The 24,037-nt window shown below is 43.8% G+C and overlaps 1 protein-coding gene across 1 annotated transcript in view; it reads right to left on the bottom strand.

Moving 5' to 3' along the window:
• The window catches only part of LOC309366322 (putative CENPB DNA-binding domain-containing protein 1), a gene marked incomplete at its 3' end in the record, with an annotated part of 54,664 nt that extends 41,387 nt beyond the window's left edge, over positions 1 to 13,277 (bottom strand). Inside the window, exon 1 of the mRNA XM_081904773.1 lies at positions 13,110 to 13,277. The remainder of the gene's footprint in view (positions 1 to 13,109) is intronic.
• Between the last annotated feature and the right edge of the window lie 10,760 nt (positions 13,278 to 24,037).

Below are 24,037 nucleotides of genomic sequence, written 5' to 3'. Positions count from 1 at the left end.
GTTGAGTGGCCCCTTGTCTCCATTACAGAAGTCAAAATTTTAATTTCTCAGATGAAAATAGGCAAAGCCCTGCCTTACTTTCTCCCTGAGAGTAGACCCACAGAAAAACAGGGAACAGGAGTGGCTTGTTTTTCAATATTCTGGTCCTTACCTGGTCTGCTCTCCCAGGATGTGTTTTGTGCTGGAACAGTTGAGCACAGATTTACAGCACATTCAAATGAATTTCCGCAAGGAACCAATAATGTAGAGAAAAATCCGTCCGTGGTGCTGCTTATAAACAGAGCAGTGCAATACTCCATGACAAAAAAAGAGAAAAGGTTTTGGAAAGGTGTGACATACATCTCTTTAATAACACCCATCACACCCATGAAGCACATACAGTATAACATTGATGGCACTAATGAATATTGCAGAAACTGCCATCCACATTAACTGATGGCATCACTGGAGACTTTAGGTTTATAAAGACTTTCTCTAGGAAACAGAAGGTTAATGTTTCCATTGCGTGTGCTCTGCAATTGTTTTTTAAGTTCGTGTTTCCATCCCCTCTGTTCTGCAGTTGTCTCTCATTAATGCGGTTCACTTTCAGGCACCTTTTGCCCTCTTTGATTACACCCTAATCACTCTTTGTAAGCAATATAATAGGAAACCTTCTCGTTATTTCTCTCGTGCACATTAAAGGCCCTATTGAAATTTGTCTCGAAATGGAATTAGATGGAAGTCACTGCTCTTTCTGCACTGCACAGCTTGATCTGGCACAAACCGAGAAGCCGGTGGCCCCACCGAACCAAACTTAGAGCAATAAACTTAAAGTCCCACGCAGTGCAGGAAGCACAGCATCTTCACCAGTCGTAATGTGGCATCCAGGAAACTCTGATCATGATGGCCAATTGTAGCACCAATCATAACGTTTCACAGCGCTTTTTTTTTCTAAAAGAAATGTTTAGGGGTACTCTCATTTTCCTACTCATATTGAAATACTGCCCCCTCAATGAGACCAAACTTAGATTCACAAAATGCTTAGGGGTATGAATACCCCTTCGCCCCCCCCTGACATTACATCAGCTGCTTCCCAGTTCCACAACATCCATTATGACATTGCAGATACCTCCCTCTTTTGAATCCAAATTCACGTGATGATAGCTGCTCTCTGGATATGGCAAGGGCTGCGGCAAGGATGGGGAGACTTTGCTCCCCCTCAGATATTTTTAGACTCAACTCCCATCAGCTCTGGCCACCATTGCCAGGGATGGTGGACACTGAAGCCTAGCATCCGAAGAGCCACACACACACACCCATCCCTGGTCTAAATCTGCGAGCACTCTGCTGATGCTGGCATGCCTAGGGTTGATGAAAAATGAACTACTTTAAGGCCAAATTAGGGACATGGGTGGCGCTGTGGGTTAAAGCACAGAGCCTAGGACTTGCCGATCAGAAGGTCGGCGGTTCGAATCCCCACGATGGGGTGAGCTCCTGTTGTTCGGTCCCTGCTCCTGCCAACCTAGCAGTTCGAAAGCACGTCAAAGTGCAAGTAGATGAATAGGTACCACTCCGGCAGGAAGGTAAACAGCATTTCTGTGTGCTGCTCTGGTTCGCCAGAAGCGGCTTAGTCATGCTGGCCACATGACCCGGAAGCTGTATGCCGGCTCCCTCAGACAATAAAGCAAGATGAGCGTCACAACCCCAGAGTCGGTCACGACTGGACCTAATGGTCAGGGGTCCCTTTACCTTTACTTTTAAGGCCAAATTATATGATCGTTTACATTAACTTTAGTGGGGGGGGGAATGGGTGAGGGAAAGTGTTAAGTTGTGGGCGAATGTCAGACAACACAGCGATTCTTTAAACAGCTCTTCTTTATTCAGATGCCAGAACAGAACTAGGCTGAGGAGCTCAGTCAGCCTGCTTATATAGAGCTCCAGAACAATGCAACTGTTGCCATTTTCTAAAACTCTCCAATCATTGAACGCCACTTTTCGATCCTTCATTTGCATACAAAACTATCCAATCACTGAACGTCACTTTTCGATCCTTCATTTGCATAACTATCTACAGTATCCACCTGCTGGCCCAGGGTGAGAACTTCAGTACATAACAGAAAGGATTGTGCACAACAGAACAATAGAATTTAAAATACAGTGATGCCTCACAAGATGAAAAGAATCCGTTCCGCGATTCTCTTCGTCTAGCGGTTTTTTCATCTTGCGAAGCAAGCCCATTGACAGCTTAGCGGATTAGCGCTACAGCGGTCTAGCGGCTTCTAGCGATCAGCTGTTAAGCGGCTTATCAGCGGATCAGCTGTTAAGCGGCTTAGCGGCTTAGGAAAAGGGGGGGAAAGCAAAAAAAACCTGCGGGGACTCGCAAGATTTTTTCGTCTTGCGAAGCAACCCCATAGGGGAATTCGTTTTGCAAAGCGCCTCCAAAACGGAAAACCCTTTCATCTAGCGGGTTTTCCGTCTTGCGAGGCATTCGTCTTGCGGGGCACCACTGTATATCTAGTTGGAGCTCAGCAGAACTGATTACATTTGGACAAACATGTTTCGAATTGTTACTCAAAACATACAAATTGTTACTCAAAACATTGAATTCAGCAAGCCAGGAACTGGCTAGTTTTATAGAATTAAAATCCTGAGGGTACATGCAAAGCATTAATGATGTGAAGAGAAAATTAACTAAGAAATCTGTAAGAAAATCATTTCAGTCTGACTTGCAAAGATTAATTTTAAAATGAGTTTACCGATTACTTAATCAGTAAACTAATTTTTAAACTCCAAGTTAATCTCTTTCAATTTATTTGATACTGTAATTTACACTGAAAATGCAGAATATCATGAGTATTATGTTTTAGTTTGGCTGATTTGAGGATCTTCCTGGTGATACAACTTTACTTGTGAATAAAATGAAACTATCCAAAGCTTTCTCTTGTATTAACTACTTGGCTGGCACCTGTCTGTCTTGGAAAACAATGGAAGAGTGCTCCTTTGGGGGTGGGGTCAAACTGTTGGAAGGCTACAACACCTGCCGTGGCTTGTAGAGACCAATATGGGAGAGACATGTTTTGTTGCAGCTGTAGCAGATGAAGACATCTGCTTCTCCTGCCTTTAAATGAGAAGTGAATAGCATCCCACCTCAACCTTGCAAGCCTTTCACTGCATATCATTTTAACTCCACTTTTTTCTTTTCTTTTTAGATCGCTACAGAAATACCACAGAAGCACCCAAGATAGCTGTCGAGAACCCAGCTTATAGATCTTAAATTTTACTGTGTGTCTGCCAGTAAACGCTCCCCTCAAACTGTGCATGTGTCAGGGAGAGAAAAGAGATGTTGAGGCATGAGGGAGAGATTTTTTCTCCCCCACAGGTTCAGATGTCATGTTCCCAGCCTGCAATCTGTGGAACTGTTGTGTTGTTGTGCTTAACTACCTGTGAGTGTGCATTAGCCCCGCCCCTCGGATCAAGACACTGCTTTTCAAAGTGTCGATACCCATTCCTAGGCTAAAATTAATAAGAGGTTTTGAAATATACTCGGAGTCCTGTAGTGATTTCATGCTCTTTATTGCAGCTTGTAAAACAGTGATTTAATTGCCCCGCAAACCTCAGGCTTATATGCATTATTTACACAATGACTCCCGTCTGATTGGCTTATTCTGCTTCCCTCCTGGAGCCTGATTGGTCTTTTCCTGCAGGCCAATCAGTTGTTGCATTCTAGGATCCTACCAGCCTAATAGGCTGATTAGCTTCTTCCTGGAGCCTATTAGGCTGATTAGCTTCCTCCTGGAGCCTGATTGGTCTTCTCCTGCGAGCCAATCAGTTGTTGCATTCTAGGATCCTACTTGCCTATTGTTCTAGGATCCAAGCTTAGTATATAACAGGTTTCTAAGCAGCCACACTACGGGTGGATCATTTTTCCCGCCTTCAAATTTTAGAGGTACTAAATCACACAAAGAGAGCTGTGCATTAATAACCCCTAAATTTTAATTAACATGGTGTTTCATTCATGTACAAAATTGAAAGCCCAGCTTTTTCTGGAGAGGCTCCCCTATTTAATTAGGAGCTTTTGCTGCACTAATTGTTACATTTGTTCATTCCTTTCAAATCATACTAATGATGGCCAGATGGTCTGTTCTCTCCCCCCCCCCCCACTTTAGATTACTTATGAAGGGCAGAATTCTGCTCTGCTCACAAAGAAGGGAGGGGGGAACCAACCTTTTCCTGCCGACATTGACCCTTTAGAAACTGGCTGTGTTGCCAAATTACTCAGATTTCAGGCGTGACAAACACCAGCACAGTTTTTCAACATGTCGTTCCTACAGAAGTCAGCGGGAACACTCTGCTCATGGCTGTATGTAGAACTGCAACAAAATGCTCAAATTACACTGTGGAATCGTCTTGTTTGAAAATACAGGTTGTGTTTGTGTGAGTGTTTGGAGGGGAGGTTATATTTTTTTACATAAAAAGGCCAAATGGGCAAGCGTTGGTGGTTATACCCAGTGTGACTGGTAGGGCAAAAAGCAGTGAGCCCAACAGTAGGTGGACCCATAGTAAATTGCTGGTGGAACCAACAAATTCTAGTTTTGTTCCCAACCTAGTGCCTGCTGTGCCCTAGAAGGGGCAGCATTGGGACTGAGGAAGAGGAAGATGGCAGGCGGTACAGATTGTGCCAGTCAGTTATCACACAGCCCCAAATTGTTGAAAGAAAGAGTGCTGGTTTTGATGGGCTCTTTCCTTTGATCCAGCAAAGCAACTTGTACATTCTTAAAATCTTATTCTATCTTTAAAAATAAAATAAAAAATCAGCTGGGACAGAAAGCCCCGAATAAGGCAATTGTGATCCGTAAAATGACATTTGAAAATTAACATGCGGCTATTGTATTGTAAGCTGTGATAAAACTTCTATTATTAACACCCTGCCCTTTCTTATTGCCAGCTTAATTTCATTCAAGGTTTAACACTCTGCTCCTCAATTGTGCCTTGGGGGGTTGTAGTATAATAGAACAATCATTTTCCTTTCTAATTTTCTATTAAAATACCAAACTGCTTTGCCTCTGAAGTTCAATACTCTGTTCTAGTTCTCACTTAGCCGCTTAGGTGGAAAACTTGTATCTGGGCAAGACCACTTCAAAGTGCAGAGGGGTGCTCACATGCTCCTCATCACATACAAAAAAAATATTCATTGGAACTCTGGCAGGAATTTCACATTTTGGGGGCCCTGAGGATCATTCAGTTGTGAGCCACACATCTCAGCCACAAGTTGGCTATCTCAGTAAGAATTAGGTTGCTCTTTAGCAGATGTTTCTCTTTGGATAAAGAATACCAAACCCAGACTGACAACCTGGACATGTATTTGTTCTGGTTTGTAGAACAAGATGTTCATTTGTGCTTTGAACTGCCCCACAAACAACTAATAATCATGTAATTGTAGATTTAGAAGGGACCCTGAAATATACTCGGAGTCGAGAGTGGATTTCATGCTCTTTATTCAGCTCATAGTGGTGAGGAGGAATGGAGGTTCCCCCACAATATCTGCTTTATATACATTATTTACACAATGGGCTGCACGTGATTGGCTAATTCCGGGATTCTCCTGTAGGCCAATCAGGTTGTGGATTCACTTCCACCTGGAGCTGGATTGGGTGGCTCCTGCGGACCAATCATACTGCTGCATTGTTCTAGGACCAATCAGACTGCTGCATTCTGAATCCTATTGTTCTAGAACCAATCAGACTGCTTCATTTTGGATCCTATTCAACTCAGTACGTAACAGACCCCAAGGATCATCTTAGTCCAACCCCCTGCAATGCAGGAATCTCAGCTAAGGCATCCATGACAGATGACCATCCAACTTCTGCTTAAAAACCTCCAAGGAAGGAGAGTCCACCACCTTCCAATGGACTTCATTCTACAGTTGAACAGCCCTTATGGCCAGAAAGTTTTCCTGGTAAGTCAGAATCTCCTTTCTTGTAACTTGAAGCCATTGGTTTGAGTCCTACATATAATCCTGCTACTTCTCAGTTCCTGACTGGTCTGTTCTTTTTGAATAGGCTATACCCTTTGATTTCTACATTCCAGTCATGTGTCTCATCCCACCAGGTTTCAGTAATGCCTATTAGATCATATTTGCCACTCAGTATTAAGAGCTCAAATTTGTCTTGTTTCCTATACACTGTGTATTAGTACAACTGAAACTATGAGCCATTCTCTCCAGCAGCTTCCTTCTTGTAGTCTCCTGGCCTTTAGCAGGTTTCTGTAGCACCACTTCAGTTTTCTCTGCATCGACAAAGCTATTATCCCCAGTACCAAATGTTCCCCTGTTGTCTGTAACATTGTCTACCTCCTCCCCAGGATTTAGTTTAAAGTTATCCTGATCAGGTTCGTGAGACTCATAGCAAACATATTCTTGCCAACCACTATGAGGTTTCCAATTAAACTTTTTATTGCACTAGCCATAGGCCATGGCATCATTCAGCAGGAGAACAAAAAGAAAAAGGGAAAAAAGGGGAAAACAACAACAATAACCATAAAAATCATCGGGCACAGACATACAATAAAACCACGGTCACGGCTACTAGAATTATTTGTTGCATTAAATAGAATAGAACAGCAGAAGATTCTCAGGTGGTTGTTTAGTCGTTTAGTCGTGTCCGACTCTTCGTGACCCCATGGACCAGAGCACGCCAGGCACTCCTGTCTTCCACTGCCTCCCGCAGTTTGGTCAAACTCATGTTGGTAGCTTCGAGAACACTGTCCAACCATCTTGTCCTCTGTCATCCCCTTCTCCTTGTGCCCTCAATCTTTCCCAACATCAGGGTCTTTCCCGGGGAGTCTTCTCTTCTCATGAGGTTGCCAAAGTATTGGAGCCTCAGCTTCAGGATCTGTCCTTCCAGTGAGCACTCAAGGCTGATTTCCTTAAGAATGGATACGTTTGATCTTCTGGCAGTCCATGGGACTCTCAGGAGTCTCCTCCAGCACCATAATTCAAAAGCATCAATTCTTCGGCGATCAGCCTTCTTTATGGTCCAGCTCTCACTTCCATACATCACTACTGGGAAAACCATGGCTTTAACTATACGGACCTTTGTTCAGCAAGGTGATATCTCTGCTTTTTAAGATGGTGTCTAGGTTTGCCATCGCCTATCTACCAAGGAGCAGGCGTCTTTCAATTTCGTGGCTGCTGTCACCATCTGCAGTGATCATGGAGCCCAAGAAAGTAAAATCTCTCACTGCCTCCATTTCTTCTTCTATTTGCCAGGAGGTGATGGGCCCAGTGGCCATGATCTTCGTTTTTTTGATGTTGAGCTTCAGATTCTCAGGTAAGATGTGCCAAATTAAATATCAAAATCCCCTTTGCAGTTGACTGCTATTTTGTCTAGTTCCTTCCTCCTGATCTTCTTAGCTCCCAGCGCATAGAGTGCTATTTTATAAGTAACAAAGTCATCGGTGTTGCTCAGCAGCCATTTCACCCTTTCCACCCTATTCAAATGTGTTAACCACTGTGAGGTGCAACCTAGCTCTTGCTAGAAGTATTTTTTTTTCCAAGGAAGCAGAGGCCAGTGTCAAAGAAGAAGTGCATTTGGATCTATTAGCTTCTGAAAATTGTTCCACGTATATCTACACGTGTGTGTGCACGCGTGTGCATGTAAATGCACCCACATGTGCCCCAAATCTGCTCAGGAAGGTCAGGAGAACCCCTGGAACAGCATGCAGGGAGTAAGGAGATTCTTCTACCTGCAGAAAATTGCCTTAGTGCGGCATTGCATTCCACCCATGTATTCTTAATCACAACTTGATTCACTCATCTAATGGCGCTTTGAGATTTCAGGAACCGAGGTCTTATTAGCATTGCTGGGAGATGGTGTGACAGCTGTGGCACACATGAAGCATTTATTTGCTTCTGTCAAGTATTCCCCCTGCCCCATCCCTCAAATCATTCCATGAGCATAATTCTGGTCTTTCCAGGGGCATTCCTTCCCTTGTAGCGGGAGACTCTCCTTAGTGCTTTACTAGAAATAATCAGCAATGTTCTTTCCTATTTTAGTGAAACAAGGTGGGGTTAGCTTTCCTGCACTTCCTGAAATGTGCAAAGGAGCCCTCAGAGTAAACATTCTTACTGGCCCTTCATACCTAGATAACCTTACATTCTGCTACATATTCTCTCTTAAACATTTGACTTTCAGATCAGCAGCTACACAGACTGCCTGATGCCAGCATTTTTCAAGCCATTTGTTTCCCATATGCTTCTATTTTCTTCCTCTTCACGCCTGCCTGCCTGCCTGCCTACTTATAAGCAAGCAAGCAAGAGAATAACTTGTTCCCCACCTACACGTCCTTCCTCCTATTTGCCCTGCTTGCTTCTCACTGACATATTCTCCAGACAGACCTGCTGCTTACCTATTGAGGAATGTACAAAGGCATTGATTTTCTTTCTGACTCACGTTTGTCGCATGCCTTGATTTTGTTTCTGTTCTTCTGCAGGTTGGCCTCTGACAAAAACGTGAGTCGTCTCATTGTCTCCTATGGAGGAATTTTACAGAATTAATTATGTGGTTATTATCTTATTCTACATCATTTGCTTCATTTAAAAGGAAACACAATTCAAATTGAGGGTGGGGTTCATTATGTATTGTTTGAATACTGAAAGCAACAGCCAATGCCAATTGAATTTGCTGGATTGATTTCTTTTCCAGCCATGGGAGGCAAATAATTGGCAATTTTTAGTCCCATTTCTGTTGGAATTCTCCAACATCCCTGCCTGCTGATTTAACCTTTTTCACTAATGAAAGAGGGGAGCTAACATGATTGAGGGATGGCTTTTTAGATGCACATCTGGCAACTGGTTGTGTTGAAGCCATGTGATTGCTACTGACTCTCACCAACGTCACACACACACACCCCACACGCACACACGTCATTACAGAATCATTGGGGTTTGGCACTTGACAGCAAATACTTGAAAGGCCACTACTGCAAATGAATGTCCAATCTGATCTGCTGACTTCTCCACATAGCACTCAGCAGTCACAAGAGCCACCTGTCTGCAGCAGCACTGCTAAAGATTAGCATGAATTAACTCCCTGCCACCACAAAAAAATCCCAATGGTGGCAGTAGGCTCTCAAGCAACTGGGCGCTCAGGGTCTGCAACACGTTGTTTTATGAGAGCTTTGGCCTGATCGTATCCCATGCTGAGTAAAAAACCTAGAGAGAAGCCCAGGGTTGAGATTTTAGTTGCCACAGCCTGTTTCCACATGGAATGAAAATCACCATTCATGGTTAGTGGGGCAAGGCCAAGGGAAAATAAAGATAATCTGAACCAGTAGGTCGCCCACACTGTAGCCTCCACTTTTATGAAACCTGTCTCTAGTCTCAGGGTGGCACTAGGGACACATTTTGGGACTTGAAGGGCTGATCTTAGAAATTTGGAATGTATAAGTTCTAGGGGTGCAAAATTGGAGAAGGGGCCTGTGGCGTTCGTACGGAGCCCCCGGTCGTCTCACAGACTATTGACCCCTACACCACTAATCCGCTGCCACCAACCAGGTCCTCCCCAGTAAAATCACTTCAGCCTCAGTCAGGTTCTCAGTTAATAAAGAAGAGTGTATTATATTTCAGACACAAGCAAACTTTTACGGCATTCCCAATGTTGTTGCTCTTTACTTTCTTAGTCTTATTTTCCTCTCTCTATCTCTTCTACCTCCCCTCACTCAAGAACCCACTGCCCTAACTGTCTCTCTATTTCCAACTGCCTGCCAACTGCTTCTCCAACTGCCTTTCCCAACCAACCAACCCACTAAAGCCAACCAACTACCCACCAACAACTCTCAACAACTAACTCAAACCTCAGGCTAAGCCCTTTTATACACAGGTAGGCTCCGCCTCCGGCTTTCCTATTGGTCTATATTTTTAACCCTATCTCTCCCCCCTGTTCAAACATTTTCTAAACAAACAGGCAAATGCCACAGGGCCCAACTGGGCACCATAGAGAAGTTGTGAAGGGACAATCTTCTAGTGCAAAGATGGCCTCCTACTTTCCCACCTAGTGTGCTCCCTGAACTGCTGGACTGATGAGGTATTATGAGAGGCATTTGGTTCCTCAAGGGAAGGAACCCATGAGAGTCCTGGCTTTGATTCTATGGGCTTTGCTCCCATGGAAGATTGTTCTGTGGGTTCCTGTCTGTCAACTTCAGACTGATTGGGTTTTTGCTCTCCAGAAGCAGCTTCACAACCCTGAAACTAGTCCAGCACCTTAGGGGATGGAATGGAAGGCCAGCAAGCAAACACCAGACCTCTTTTTTCAATCAGTAGCTGAACTGAATTCCACACAGTCACAAAAACAAAAAACAAAAGAGCCACAGAAGGAAAAACGCAAAATAAATAGCAAAAACAGCATAACACTCAAAAAGGAAGTGTGGCACTCAAACTGGAAGCGTAACACTCAAAACAGAGCACGTTTGACTTCCGAAAAAAGTTCACAAACCATAACACTTCCGGGTTAGCAGTGTTTGGGTTCCAAGTTGTTTGAGTACCAAGGCGTTTGAGAACCAAGGGACCACTGTTTATGGTATGCCCCGTGGAGGACCTTAAGGTCCACAAATGGCAACATTTTGGAGGTCCCAGGTTGCAAGGTGGTTAGATTGGTCTCAACTAGAGCCAGGGCCTTTTCAGTACTGGCCCCAACTTGGTGGAACGCTCTGTCACAAGAGACTAGGGCACTGTGGGACCTACATCTTTCTGCAGGGCCTGCAAGGCAGAGCTGTTCTGCCTGGCCTTTGCTTTGGAGTCAGTCTGACCCTTATGTCTTCCCTCCCCTTACGGTTTTGATCTATGGGCTACTTTTAAAATGAGGCAACATTTTAAATTGCATTTTAACCTGTATTTTAAATTGGTTTTTCCTATTATGTTTTTACTGTAACTTTATTGGTGTTAGCCGCCCTGAGCCTGGCTCTGGCCAGGGAGGACAGGGTATAAATAAAATTTATTATTATTATTATTATTATTATTATTATTATTATTATTATTATTATTGCAAGGAGATGCCACCAGGGCTAAAGTCTGGTAGGAAGCACAAGCTCAATGGGCCTCCTAAATCCAGAGGCGAGGAAGTGGCTGGCGGTTGTCCAGTGTAACCCAAAGAAAGCTCTCTGCACGTGCTCAGAAGTGCATTCCTTACAGCTTCAGGATCTCCAACCATTCATTTCTCGGTTGCAGCCCAAAGCAGCAAAGCCACAAGGATCCAGGGATTCGTTTTCCGGTGCTGCCCAACCTATCAACTGCTTACCTGCCCAACGTTGCTGGCTGGGGTCGGTCGAGATTTCTTTTTCGCCCGTTGCTGTGACTTCTGCCTCTTTGGTCGTTTCCTACTTGCCTGGGATTGCACTGGGAATTGCAGATTGAGGACACGTAGGGAGACAGGCCCACAAGTCCCAGTGACCTGCAGAGTGGACCGTAAGATTATAAGGTGCTGCCCTATATGGAGCCAGATCATTGGCCCATCTAGTTCAGTGTTGGCTACATTGGCTGGCAGCAGCAACTTTCCTGGATTTATTGCCCAGGACTGAACCTGGGACCTCCTCCATGCGAAGGATGTGCTGTACCAAGGAGCAGTGGGCTCTTCCCCTGTTATTTGGGGCATCTACTTGGCATGCAGAAGGCCTTGGGTTCCATCCCTGGCATCTCCAGGTAGGGCCAAGATGGGAAAGGCTAAAACCCTGGACAGCCACCGACCGTCAGTGTACACCAGTATTGAACTGGCCTAGTTCTTTAAAGACTTTTTTATTTGAGTTTTTCAACAATGCAATTATAGTAACATACAAATAAAAATGGGAAGTCAAAATAGGAATGAGGTTGACATGAGTTATAGTGTTTCAACCATACAAATATACTGTATCGCTCATTATGGTGCATGTCTCAAGCTAACCAAATGTTCTCATATTTCTCCTCATTGTGTACTTGTCAATAAATGGCCAGTTCAAATAAGGGCAGGGAGTGCAAATTGTTAATCCACAGCTGTATGGAAGGCAATGACGATGCCTTCTTCCAATACTGAAGCACCTTGCATTTGGCTGACCCAGCAGACACATGACACGGTGGTAAATTCCAACTATTGAGGATGTAATTCAGCAAAATATGTACATCTTTTAAATGCTGTGAGGTTTCTAATACTAAATTAATAATTGGTGGTGGATAGAGGGAATCAGAAAGTGAGTATGGTATCCCTTTCCAAGATTGGAGTACTCCAATGCTTTCCATGGCCCCGGGAGAACATCCCAGCAGAATATTGCAGGGTTAATCTGTTTTCTTTTTCAGTATTTCACATATATTATTGCTGCTGCCAATATCCGATTATCGGAGAACAAAAAGTTCCTGCTAAGCCAGCTCTTCTCAGCACTGTGCCTGCTGTTCTGCAGCAGGGATCTATGCTTTCCCTTGTTCCTTATTTCCACAATGCAGAATATGCATGGTTGGACCTTGTAATTCAAATAGTAACAAAACAAAGTTTTGATTTCTGTGTCTCTTTAAGATTTGGATGGAACTCCTGCTGGAGATTGAGAAACCTGTAAAGCAGAGAGATAAAGAGTTCAGTATCCCAGGATTCATTTCCCAGATGATTTTATTATTCCCCAGAAATACTTTTCTAACATGCTCAGGATTCATGCCTCCACATATGTATTCATAAGAAAAGATTTTGCATGCATCCTAACACTCCTTTGACAAGGGTTCACTGGTAGCTGTGTGGAAATCTCTTGACTTGTTTCTTAAGTTTTTTGTTCCAGGAAAGCCATACCCTGAGGACAGCCTATATAACCCCATATGACTTCACAACACATCTACTAAAAGGCTCTTCAGCAGACACCAAATGACTAGAGAAATGACAGCCACAGATGATTGACACTAATTCTGTAAAAATTTCCAGAGGTGTAGTCACATAAGTCTCTTGCAGCAAATAAACAAAGGGTCTTGTGGCATCTTAAAAACTGATTATGGCATAAGCCTTTGTGGGCTGATAAGTGGCTTTGCATCCCAAAGAGCTCCTGCTGTAATAAATTTGGTAGGGTGGTATTCAACTATGCTTCGTTCAGAATCAACCCACTGAAAATAATGAACATGTCTAAGTTACGTCCATTGATTTCAGTGAGTTTACTCTAAGTAAAACATAGTTACTGTACATATCACCCTTTGGCTGCAATCCTATACCCCTTAACTGGAAGTAAGTTCCATTGACCTTGTTGAGCCTTACTTCTGAACAGCAGACAAGTTTAGGATTGTGTCTTTAAGGTGCTACAAGCCACTTGTTAATTCTGCAAACGTCCCTTTATTTCCTTTTAATTTTTATTTTTTTAAAAATGAGGCTGTCTAGTTTAAAATAAATTAAAGTTAGTAATAAATGTTGGAAATGTAAAGAAAAAGAAGGAGCATTTTATCACATGTGGTGGGAATGTAAGAAGGTGAAAAGCTTCTGAGAAATGATATATAATGAGATTAAAAAATGTTGAAATACACATTTATAAAGAAACCAGAAGCATTTTTACTGGGCATTGCAGGAAGTGATACAAGTAGAAAAGATTGTAAACTGTTTTTATATGCAACGACGGCAGCAATAATATTATTGGCACAAAAATGGAAGCAAGAAGAATTACCGATGAAAGAAGAATGGAGGATGAAATTAATGGACTATGCAGAACTAGACAAGTTAACAGGAAGGATTTGAAATCTGCAGGACCTGAAATTCACAGAAGACTGGTGTAAATTTACAGACTATTTGAAAAGTAATTGTGATGATCAGATTACATTTGTAGGTTTGCAAGAAGTTTTGTGAGGTGAATTATTGGAACTATTGCAAAAATGGATAAAGGGGAGGATGGTTAGTTAGGATAATTAAAGGCAATATGAACTTAAGAAATGCATAAGAAGTGATAAAAACAGTGGATCATCAGAGGTGCTGATGGAAGTCCAAAAAAAGATTGTATAAGTGGTGAAGTTTTGTGGTATGTATTATAATTTATATGTTAAAATCAATAAAATTATTATAAAAAATAAAATAAATTAAAACCATAGTAGTGACTAAAATGTTCTAATGTGCTCCCAAACCAGTTACCAATAACGACTTTTTAATGTCAGAAATATATGAGAAGTGGACAGGATACCTGAGCCAGCAGCGTAGCAATCCTTGCTGGCACCTGGAAAGACCAAAGTTATTGAGTCTTTTTTTATGAAGTCATAGTTGTGCAGCTTTTTTTTGAAAATCAAAGTTGTTGAGCTTCCTGCCCTCACCAATTTCAGGGACAGGAAGTGGCTCCCCGCCCCGCAGCACCCAAAATGCCCAGCGACCGCCACGATCTCTCAAGCTCCCCTGCTGCCCAACACAAAACAGCCACCGTGTCACCCTACAGACCCTCATGCCTCCCAGTGTGGACCGCCTAACCCCACCCACCCCTGGCTAGCTATTCTACTGACCTGAGCGATAACTGATTCTCTAATTTTCTATGGTAGTGGCTCATATTAATTCAACTGAACTATGAAGATAGATTTGCTAACCAGAACACGTTGAGTTCTCCTGGTAGCATCAGCCTATAGAGGATGTTCTGCTTGCAGGAAATCCTGCTGGTGGCAATGACAGCACCTTTCTTCCTCCATGAGAACAAAGAAAATTGCTTTCTACTGAGACTGTAGGCCCACCTAGTTCAGTGTTTTTTATACTCACTGGCAGCAGTTCTTCAGTTTGAGACAGGAATCTTCTCTAGCCACACCTGGAAATATCTGCCTCTGTGGGCATATCAAATACTCCATAATCATTTGCTTCTGTTCCATCAATCCATGCTTGGAGCTTGATTTGAACTAGGACTGTTGGCTATAGTTCAGTTCCACTTTCATAGGACTTTACTGCCATGGAACATACTCAGACATCACTCCACTGCAATCATTTCAGTTCACAAAACCTTTGCAACTGACTCATAGAATCATAGAGTTGAAAGGGACCCCAAGGGTCATCTAGTCCAACCTCCAGCAATGTAGGAATCTCAGCTAAAGCTTCCATGACAGATGGCCATCCAACCTCTGTTTCAAAACCTCCAAGGAAGGAGAGTCCACCACCTCTTGTGAGAGTCTGTTCCACTGCGGAACAGCTCTTACAGAAAGTTTTTCCGAATGTTCTTTCTTGCAACTTGAAGCCATTGGTTCGAGCCCTACCATCCAGAGCAAAAGAAAACAAGCATGCTCCCTCCTCCATGTGACAGCCCTTAAGATATTTGAAGACGGCTATCATATCTCCTCTCAGTCTCCTCTTTTCCAGACTAAACATACCCAGCTCCTTCAATTGCTCTCCATAAGACTTTCCAGACCCTTGATCATCTTGGTTGCCCTCCTCTGCACACGTTCCAGCTTCTCAACATCCTTCTTAAATTGTGGTGCCCAGAATTGAACACAGTATTGCAAGTGTGGTCTGACTAATGAAGAAATGGGAAAAAAGGTAAAGGACCCCTGACAGTTAAGTCCAGTCGCGAACGACTCTGGGGTTATGGCGCTCATCTCACTTTACTGGCCGAGGGAGCCAACATTTGTCCACGGACAGTTTTTCTGGGTCATGTGGCAAGCATGACTAAGCCACTTCTGGCAAAACCAGAGCAGCACACAGAAAGGCTGTTTACCTTCCCGCCGGAGCAGTACCTATTTTTCTACTTGCACTTTGATGTGCTTTCTAACTGCTAGGTTGGCAGGAGCTGGGACCGAGCAACGGGAGCTCACCCTGTTGCAGGGATTCGAACCGCCGACCTTCTCATCGGCAAACCCAAGGCTCAGTGGTTTAGACCACAGTGCCACCCGCATCCCATAAATGCAGAATTTGTTGTTGCTGTTTAGTCGGTTAGTCGTGTCCGACACTTCGTGACCCCATGGACCAGAGCACGCCAGGCACTCCTGTCGTCCACTGCCTCCCACAGTTTGGTCAGACTCATATTGGTAGCTTTGAGAACACTGTCCAGCCATCTCGTCCTCTGTTGTCCCCTTCTCCTTGTGCCCTCAATCTTTCCCAACATCAGGGTCTTTTCCAGGGAGTCTTCTCTTCTCATGAGGTGGTCAAAATATTGGAGCCTCAGCTTCGTGATCTGTCCTTCCAGTGAGCACTCAGGGCTGATTTCCTTAAGAATGGATACGTTTGATCTTCTGGCAGTCCATGGGACTCTCAAGAGTCTCCTCCAACACCATAATTCAAAAGCATCAATTCTTCGGCGATCAGCCTCCTTTATGGTCCAGCTCTCACTTCCATACATCACTACTGGGAAAACCATAGCTTTAACTATACGAACCTTTGTTGGCAAGGTGATGTCTCTGCCTTTTAAGATGCTGTCTAGTTTTGTCATTGCTTTTCTTCCAAGAAGCAGGCGTCTTTTAATTTCATGGCTGCTGTCACCATCTGCAGTGATCATGAAGCCCAATAAGGTAAAATCTCTCACTTCCTCCATTTCTTCCCCTTCTATTTGCCAGGAGGTGATGGGACCAGTTAAAATCCCCTAGGACAACCAAACTAGGTGTCTCTAGGAGAACATCCACCATAACCTGAAGCAGCTCGGGCAGGGAATCCTTGGTACAGCGGGGAGGTCGGTACACCCAAAGGAATCCTATACTGCCCGTATTGCCCAACTTCCAGAACATGCACTCAGAGAACTGGGTCTTCCCAATAGGATGCCTGGTGCAAACTAGTGACTTCCTAAAAATCACTGCAACCCGCCTTCCCCGTCAACAAAGCCTGGGTTGCTGTGCGTAAGAGAAACCTGGTGGACAAGCAGCAGCAAGGACAGGCCCATCTGCTTCATCCAACCAAGTCTCTGTTACACATGCCAGGTCAAGTCCTCCATCCATGATCAAGTCATGGATGGCAGTGGTCTTATGAATCATTTACCTGGCATTGCACAGCAGCACCTTCAGGTCATGTGGGTATCCCTTGCTGATTCTAGAATCCGTCTGGTCAGGACCAGACCCGGAGGCAGGGATAGTCCTCAAACAACGACTAAACCTGCCTCCTCAGTGATGACATGGTCTGGTCTTAGCGTAACTCCTCCTCCTACCTATGATCACTGAGATTGGTTGTCCCAGTGCATCCCTCCCCCCTATAGAACCTACCCCAGCCATTCTGTTGGCTGGGACCCACTCCCCGGCAGCCCTGACCCTTCCCCTTAAGAATAAAATAAAACCTTTAAAAAACAACAACCAAAACCACAATAAAACAATATAAACAAAAAAACTGTAAAAATTACAAACACATCAAAATCAAAGCAAATTCCTGAACCCAACCAAACATCCATCCTACCCCCCCCAAAAAAAAATTCAAAAGGGAAAAAGGAGAATTTAAAAACATTTTAAAAAGAACACTGCGCCGCTCCGAGTCCTCCCGGCCAGCAGCAGCAGGGCCAAGTGGTGAGTGGCAGGAGCGGGGCCCTCAGGCACGGGAGTCCATCAAAAAAATGAAGATCATGGCCACTGGGCCAATCACCTCCATCAAATCCACTGGCAGTTCAGCCGGAGTTTCTGCTTCAGCCACAGCTTGATCTTCAGCTATAATCTGCTCATCACTCTTTTCACAGCACTGGATGAAGACAAGACAAAATCCTCTGGGATATCTGTGCAGTCACCTCCTATAACAGATGTGTCAGGAATCTTCCTTTTATCTGGACTTAGGATTTTGTGAGTCTGAGAATCCTACATAGGTGTAGGAAAAGTTACCTTCATAGGCTTCAGCATCCCCTTTGGTGGCACATTTTCTATCTGTGACGGGCGAAGAATAGATCTGCCTACGACTTCTGGAGATGTGAAAAGTACGGCACAGCTTTCAGCAGCTATGCCATCGCTAGCGTTATCTCCACTTAAGGTATGCAGACTCGTTCTAGGTAAAGGTAAAGGTACCCCTGACCATTAGGTCCAGTCGTGGCAGACTCTGGGGTTGTGGTGCTCATCTCACTTTACTGGCCAAGGGAGCCGGCGTACAGCTTCCAGGTCATGTGGCCAGCATGACTACGCCGCTTCTAGCGAACCAGAGCAGCACATGGAAACGCCATTTACCTTCCCGCCGGAGCGGTACCTATTTATTTATTTACACTTTGACATGCTTTCGAACTGCTAGGTGGGCAGGAGCAGGGATCGAGCAACGGGAGCTCATCCCGTCACAGGGATTCGAACCGCCAACCTTCTGATCGGCAAGTCCTAGGCTCTGTGGTTTAACCCACAGCGCCACCCAGGTCCCTCAGTTCTGCCTCCGTTCCAATCCATAGTCGCCGACCCGAGAGATGCCTATTCGCCAACTGAGGTAAGCATGTCGCGAATTCCTCACGGCACTTTAGCAGAAATGCTCAGAATTCTAGGTTCTTCAGTGTAGTATTATTTATTGTGAGCTAAATATATATACAAACATCTACAGAAGCAGTTCATACAGTTAGACAGAGTACCTGGCTGCACCTTGAGGCAAATAGGAAGACTCTTTCTCTCTGACCACACTCCTCTACACTACCCTCTGACCACCTTTTCTGCTGGACAGGTTTCCCTTTTAAACCGATGACAGCCAATCAACTGTCAGCACATTACTGCTGAGTCATTCTGACCCAGCACCTCCATAGAAAGTATTGCATCAGCCTATTGCATCAACTAGCAAACTCAAGCCTGCAGACTTACTATCTTGCCCAGCATTCTGTGAATCCCAACAAAGCACTGCTGCGGCCGCCGCGTTCAAAGAAATCAGATTGGTCTGGCGTGACTTATCTTTGAGAAATCCATCCTGGGTCTTAGTAATCACAGCATTGTTTTCTAAATGCTCACAGACCGGCTGTTGAATTATCTGTTCTAGGATGTTCCCTGGTATTGATGTCAAGCTCACTGGTGAATAGTTACCTGGGTCTTCCTTTCCCCCCCTTTTTTTGCCCGCCTCCAGTCTGTAGGGACCTCACCTGTTTTCCCAAGAATTCTAAGATATTAGACAAAGGCTCTGAAATTACACCCACAAGCTCCTTTAGTACCCTTGGGTGCTGTTCATCAGGCTCTGGAGATCTGCATTCATTTAAAGTAGCTTGGTGTTCCCTTACTACCTCTTTTCCGATCTTGGGCTGCAGCTCACTCCTTACATTCTGTAATCACCAGGTTGGGCATCACTTTCCTTTTGGGTGAAGACAGAGACAAAGTAGGTGTTGAGTAGTTCCGCCTTTTCTCTGCAGACTCATGCAGTCTGCACCAGATTGCACATTAATGGGCATCAACCTTTCAACTGCATACCTTTACAGAACCCAGCCCTGATTAGCCCAATGTATGGAGAGGCATCACTGTCAGATTGCTACTTGTCACAATATGCCTGGTTGCAGACATATATCCTCAAAATCTTTCCATCGCTTCCTGTCTTAGTGTTATTAAAGTCTGTTGAATTTCATGCAAATTCACAGCACTTTTTGGGCTGCGGAAAAGTATGCAGTATGCTTTCTGCTATTTGGGTCCCCCCTTCACAACCACACAATGCTAGCAAGTTACATTAGCATTGCAAAACACAGAGAAAAGAGAGCAATAGCTGCACAAAACAAATGTCAGGTGCTTGTCTTAGGCAGGCAACTTCTCATATTTATTTTAGAGCTTAACATTACTATATTGTTCTTTTTATTTGATAACAGCTTTGGTAATGGCTTTCATTTGCAGTAAATCTCTCATTCTGTCTTTCTCTTTCTATTAAAGCTAGGACGGTGACCTTTCTGAGATGCCAACATGAAAGCTTTAAGAAAGAAGAGATAGAAATGTAGCCAGTGCTAAGAGGGTATTTAAAATATAGTAATTATAATATCCTGGAGCCCTTAGAAAAAGCTGCCCAGCCTGCAGAATACCCAAGAATGTAATAAAGTATAATCAGTTCAGTGGTTAAAATATGTAAAACAATATACCAAACAATATACCAAAATATTTTATCAGTCAGCAAGTTTTCCATAATGAAATGTCACAGCCACAATAACTGTTGGATCATAAATCACATTCATCCTCCCAAAGCTTGTGTGAATAAGTGTTTCTTCAAATGACACCTACATTTTAAGGCAAAGCATAGTTGTAAGGGAAACAAATTTCAGTCAAGAGTGCCACAATGGAGGAGGCCCTGCCCCATGTCCCAGGAGTTCACCATGGGACTACACCGAATGATCAAGTCACATTTTAAATTTCCCTAATACACCAGGGTGATGCTATGCTGGAGGCATGGAGGGCAGCTGGGATATTTGCTCAGTGAAGCTGCATGGGGTGCTTTGCTGCAACTACCCAGTGCATTTTTCAGCACCGGTCATCCCTTTTAAGAGGTTTTAGGCCTTGCTTTCTAGAGCTCAGTGGCGTGCCAGAGTGAACTGTCTCTTTCTTCATTTCTTAATGCCATGGAAGGGAATAAAAGGTCAGCTCTCTTGCTTCTGCGTATATAGAAAACTAGGTCATTAGATCCAGCACTGTAGACAGCATGTAATGCTTAACCAAACTCCAGCACAGAGTTAAGAGCTCCCCATGTTTTTCTAACTCATATTGGCATCATCCATTTTTTCATCCTGGATAATAGCTGCTATTGCCCCTCTCCATTATGTACTTAATAAGGGGACAGTGTGATGTTGTCAGCTACCATCTACAATATTGCAGCCTACTTGCATCCTGAGATAGCTCCAGCAAGGAATTCTCCAAACTAAGGCTGCAATCCTAACCCCATTTACTGAGGAGTAATGTTCCTTCATGTCAATAAGGACTTATTTCTCAATAGACATGGTTAGGATTACACTGCAAACTGTTTAATGACTACATCCCCATTAGGAAGTAGTGATTTGGGAATTTTGTAACCCAGAAGGCATTTCCATGCAGTCAGTCACACAAGAACTATATGGTGATTCTAAAACCATGTATTTTGACATGTACAGTGGTACCTCTGGTTAAGTACTTAATTCATTCCAGAGATCCGTTCTTAACCTGAAATTGTTCTTATTCTGAAGTGTTAAGTTGTGGGTGAACATATCAGACAACACAGTGATTCTTCAAACAGCTCTTGTTTATTCATGGGCCTGAACTGAAGGGTTCAGCCAGAACTGAACTGAAGGGCTCAGCCAGGCTGCTTATATAGAGCTCCACTACAACACAACTGTAACCACTTTCTGTAACTATCCAATCACTGAATGTCACTTTCAATCCCTTATTTGCATATGTGGACCTGAGTGAAAACTATCTACAGTATCCCCCTCCTGGCCCAGGGTGAGAACTTCAGTACATAACATGAAGCACCACTTTAGCTAATGAGGCCTCCCAACGCTGCCGCACTGCCGCTGCGCGATATATGTTGTCAAAAACCAATAAATTTATTAAGGAACAACTGTACCACTAACTGGAACCAGTTATTGGGATTGTATCTCACTGGTGCTTAAGTAACTACACTGGCTCCTGGTCCATTTCCAAACACATTTCAATGTGCTGCTGTGGCGCTTACTTGCAAACAGGCTTTCTAGTGAATATACATTGCTTGTGCTGTTTGCAGTATAAATATATATACATCATGCGTATGTGCACATGGATTACACACAATTTCTAAGTACCTTTCATACAGTAGAGCTGTGATGTGTCAAATGCCCCCAGCCCCAGCACACTTTGTGTGTTAAGTGGCAAAAGGAATTAAAGGTAAGATGTACTTTCTGGTCCTTAACTCTCTCCCCCACAACTCCATTCTCCATCACAACCATGCATTACCATGGTACCTTCACTTAAGTGTGGGTATACCTCATGCTGCAGGAGGTAGTCAGTCTGGTTATACTGCTGCCTTCCATTTGAATTTTAAAATTATGCATATATGGATGTGCAAGAAGTATCGTAAAATAACAATATAGTCTTATTTAAACAACCTTATTTGGGATGAATACAAATTTAATAGGATAAGAGCCAAATTTTAAATATGGTAATTTCACTTCTTTAAGCAAATAATTATCCTTTTATTACTTGTTACATGTAGGATGTCATAAGGAAATAATTCAGTTCCTAATATTCCTTGCCCCTTCACAGCCCCTCCCCCTTTTCAGGTCCTTTTATGCATGCAGAGTTCCCATAGGTCTTATGTGACAAAATATATCCAAGGCCAAATACAACAGGATCTATGATTTTAGCTACACATGCATCCCACCACATAATTAGAAGTTCATCTAACAGAATTATCATCTATTAAAAGGGGTGACTCCTACTATGATTTTTTGCATTTAAAACAATGTTTTAACCTTAATCAGAAAATAAGGCAAAATTACAGTGGTTATCTCAAGTTAAGCAAGCAGTTTAAATTCATGTCGAACAATGACTATTTTGTTAGCTTTCCGAGCCTCAATTAGGTTATCATTTTCACTCTATAATTCAAAACATGTACTCCCCTGGTAAAGATGTGTAATAGCTGTAAATTGTGTGTGAGTATGGGCATACTTTTGACTGTTTCGTCTTAATGTGCTTTGATTCTTAACAGACAAGATAAAACACAAGAAGGTAGCGATTATCCACAATGTTGTATGCCTCCACATTTCTCCACCTACCTGCTAATATGCCACATGCACTATGGGAAAGAGACTCTGGTTGTAATATAAATTAAGAGGGCCACTCGTTCTAGAAAGAAATGGTTCTCGAAGTGAATCCATCAGCTCACCATCCTGCTTTGCATGTTTTTAAACATACACTGCCAACAGCATGTTTTGATTTCCCTTGTGTTTAGGCAGTACAGTGGTACCTCGGGATGCGAACGGGATCAGTTCTGGAGCCCCGTTCGCATCCTGAATGGCGATGGCATGCCTGTGCATGCGCGGGTCGCATTTTGCTGCTGCTGTGCATGCGCGTGATGTCATTTTGAGCGTTTGCACATGCGTGAGCGGCGAAAGCTGGAAGTAACGCGCTCCGTTACTTCCGGGTTGACGCGGACCTTGTTTTCTTTTATCAGTTGTTATTTAGGTCAATTCAATTGCAATACACATCCTACATGTTTACTTGGAAGTAAACCCAGGTAGCAGGTGGGGCCACACCAGTGCTCAACCAGTCCTCCAGTCAGTTGTTTCACTGTGGGAGGCAGTGGGGTTTTACTGGGAGGCACTGGGGGAGGACCAGGTGGCGGTGAGATTGCCATGCTGCAAACACACAAGCAGAAGCATCAGATTGGCTTCGCAAGCTTTTGTTGTTCTACAAAATAGCAGTCATATTTCAGTAACTTTTCTTCCCTCCGGTGCCGGTATTGTCATCAAAACAAGCAAGAGCCTTACAAAATCCATGGATCGCAGGCCAAGATCCTGTTTGGAGAATCTGGTCCTGGTCAGAACAACCTCAAAGTCTGCATTATCAGAAAAGAAAAGAAAAAATTAAATGCAGAGCCAAATGCAACTTTCTCAACTGTTTCGTAGTCTAAGACATTGAGCCTCTTGAGCTTGCTGATCAAAAGGTTGGCAGTTCGAATTCCCGTGATCAAGTGAGCTCCTGTTGTTCTGTCCCAGCTCCTGCCAACCTAGCAGTTCAAAAGCACATCGGTGCAAGTAGATAAATAGGTCTCGCTGCGGTGGGAAGGTAAATGGCATTTCCGTGCTCTCTGGTTTCCATCACAGTGTTCCGTTGCACCAGAAGCAGTTTAGTCATGCTGGCCACATGACCCGGAAAGCTGTCTGTGGACAAATGCTGCCTCCCTTGGCTTGAAAGCGAGATGAGTGCCGCAACTCCATGGTCGCCTTTCGACTGGACTCAACCGTCCAGGGGTGCTTTACCTTTTTACTACTGCTACTACTGTTATTACTTACACATCACCTATCTGACTGGGTTGCTTGTGGGATGCTCTCCCTGAAGAGGCCCGCCTGGCGCCTTTCACCCCCCCTTATATATATGTATGCGCTGAGCAGAAAACGTTCCCCTTGGGCCTTTGTTTCAAACCACTTTTTGTGGGAGTTATGGGTGGCTATACCTTTTTGCATTTGAGCGAAGGGCATCGTGTGAATGCAACAAAACAAAAAAATCCGTTCTATTCACCCACCATGTTTTGCGACAGCCCCATGCTCTTCACTCGCTGTC

The sequence above is a fragment of the Podarcis melisellensis genome (genome assembly GCF_964234715.1).
Source record: "Podarcis melisellensis genome assembly, chromosome: 3".
Lineage (NCBI taxonomy): Eukaryota > Metazoa > Chordata > Lepidosauria > Squamata > Lacertidae > Podarcis > Podarcis melisellensis.
This window is presented reverse-complemented; position numbering and strand designations above follow the sequence as displayed.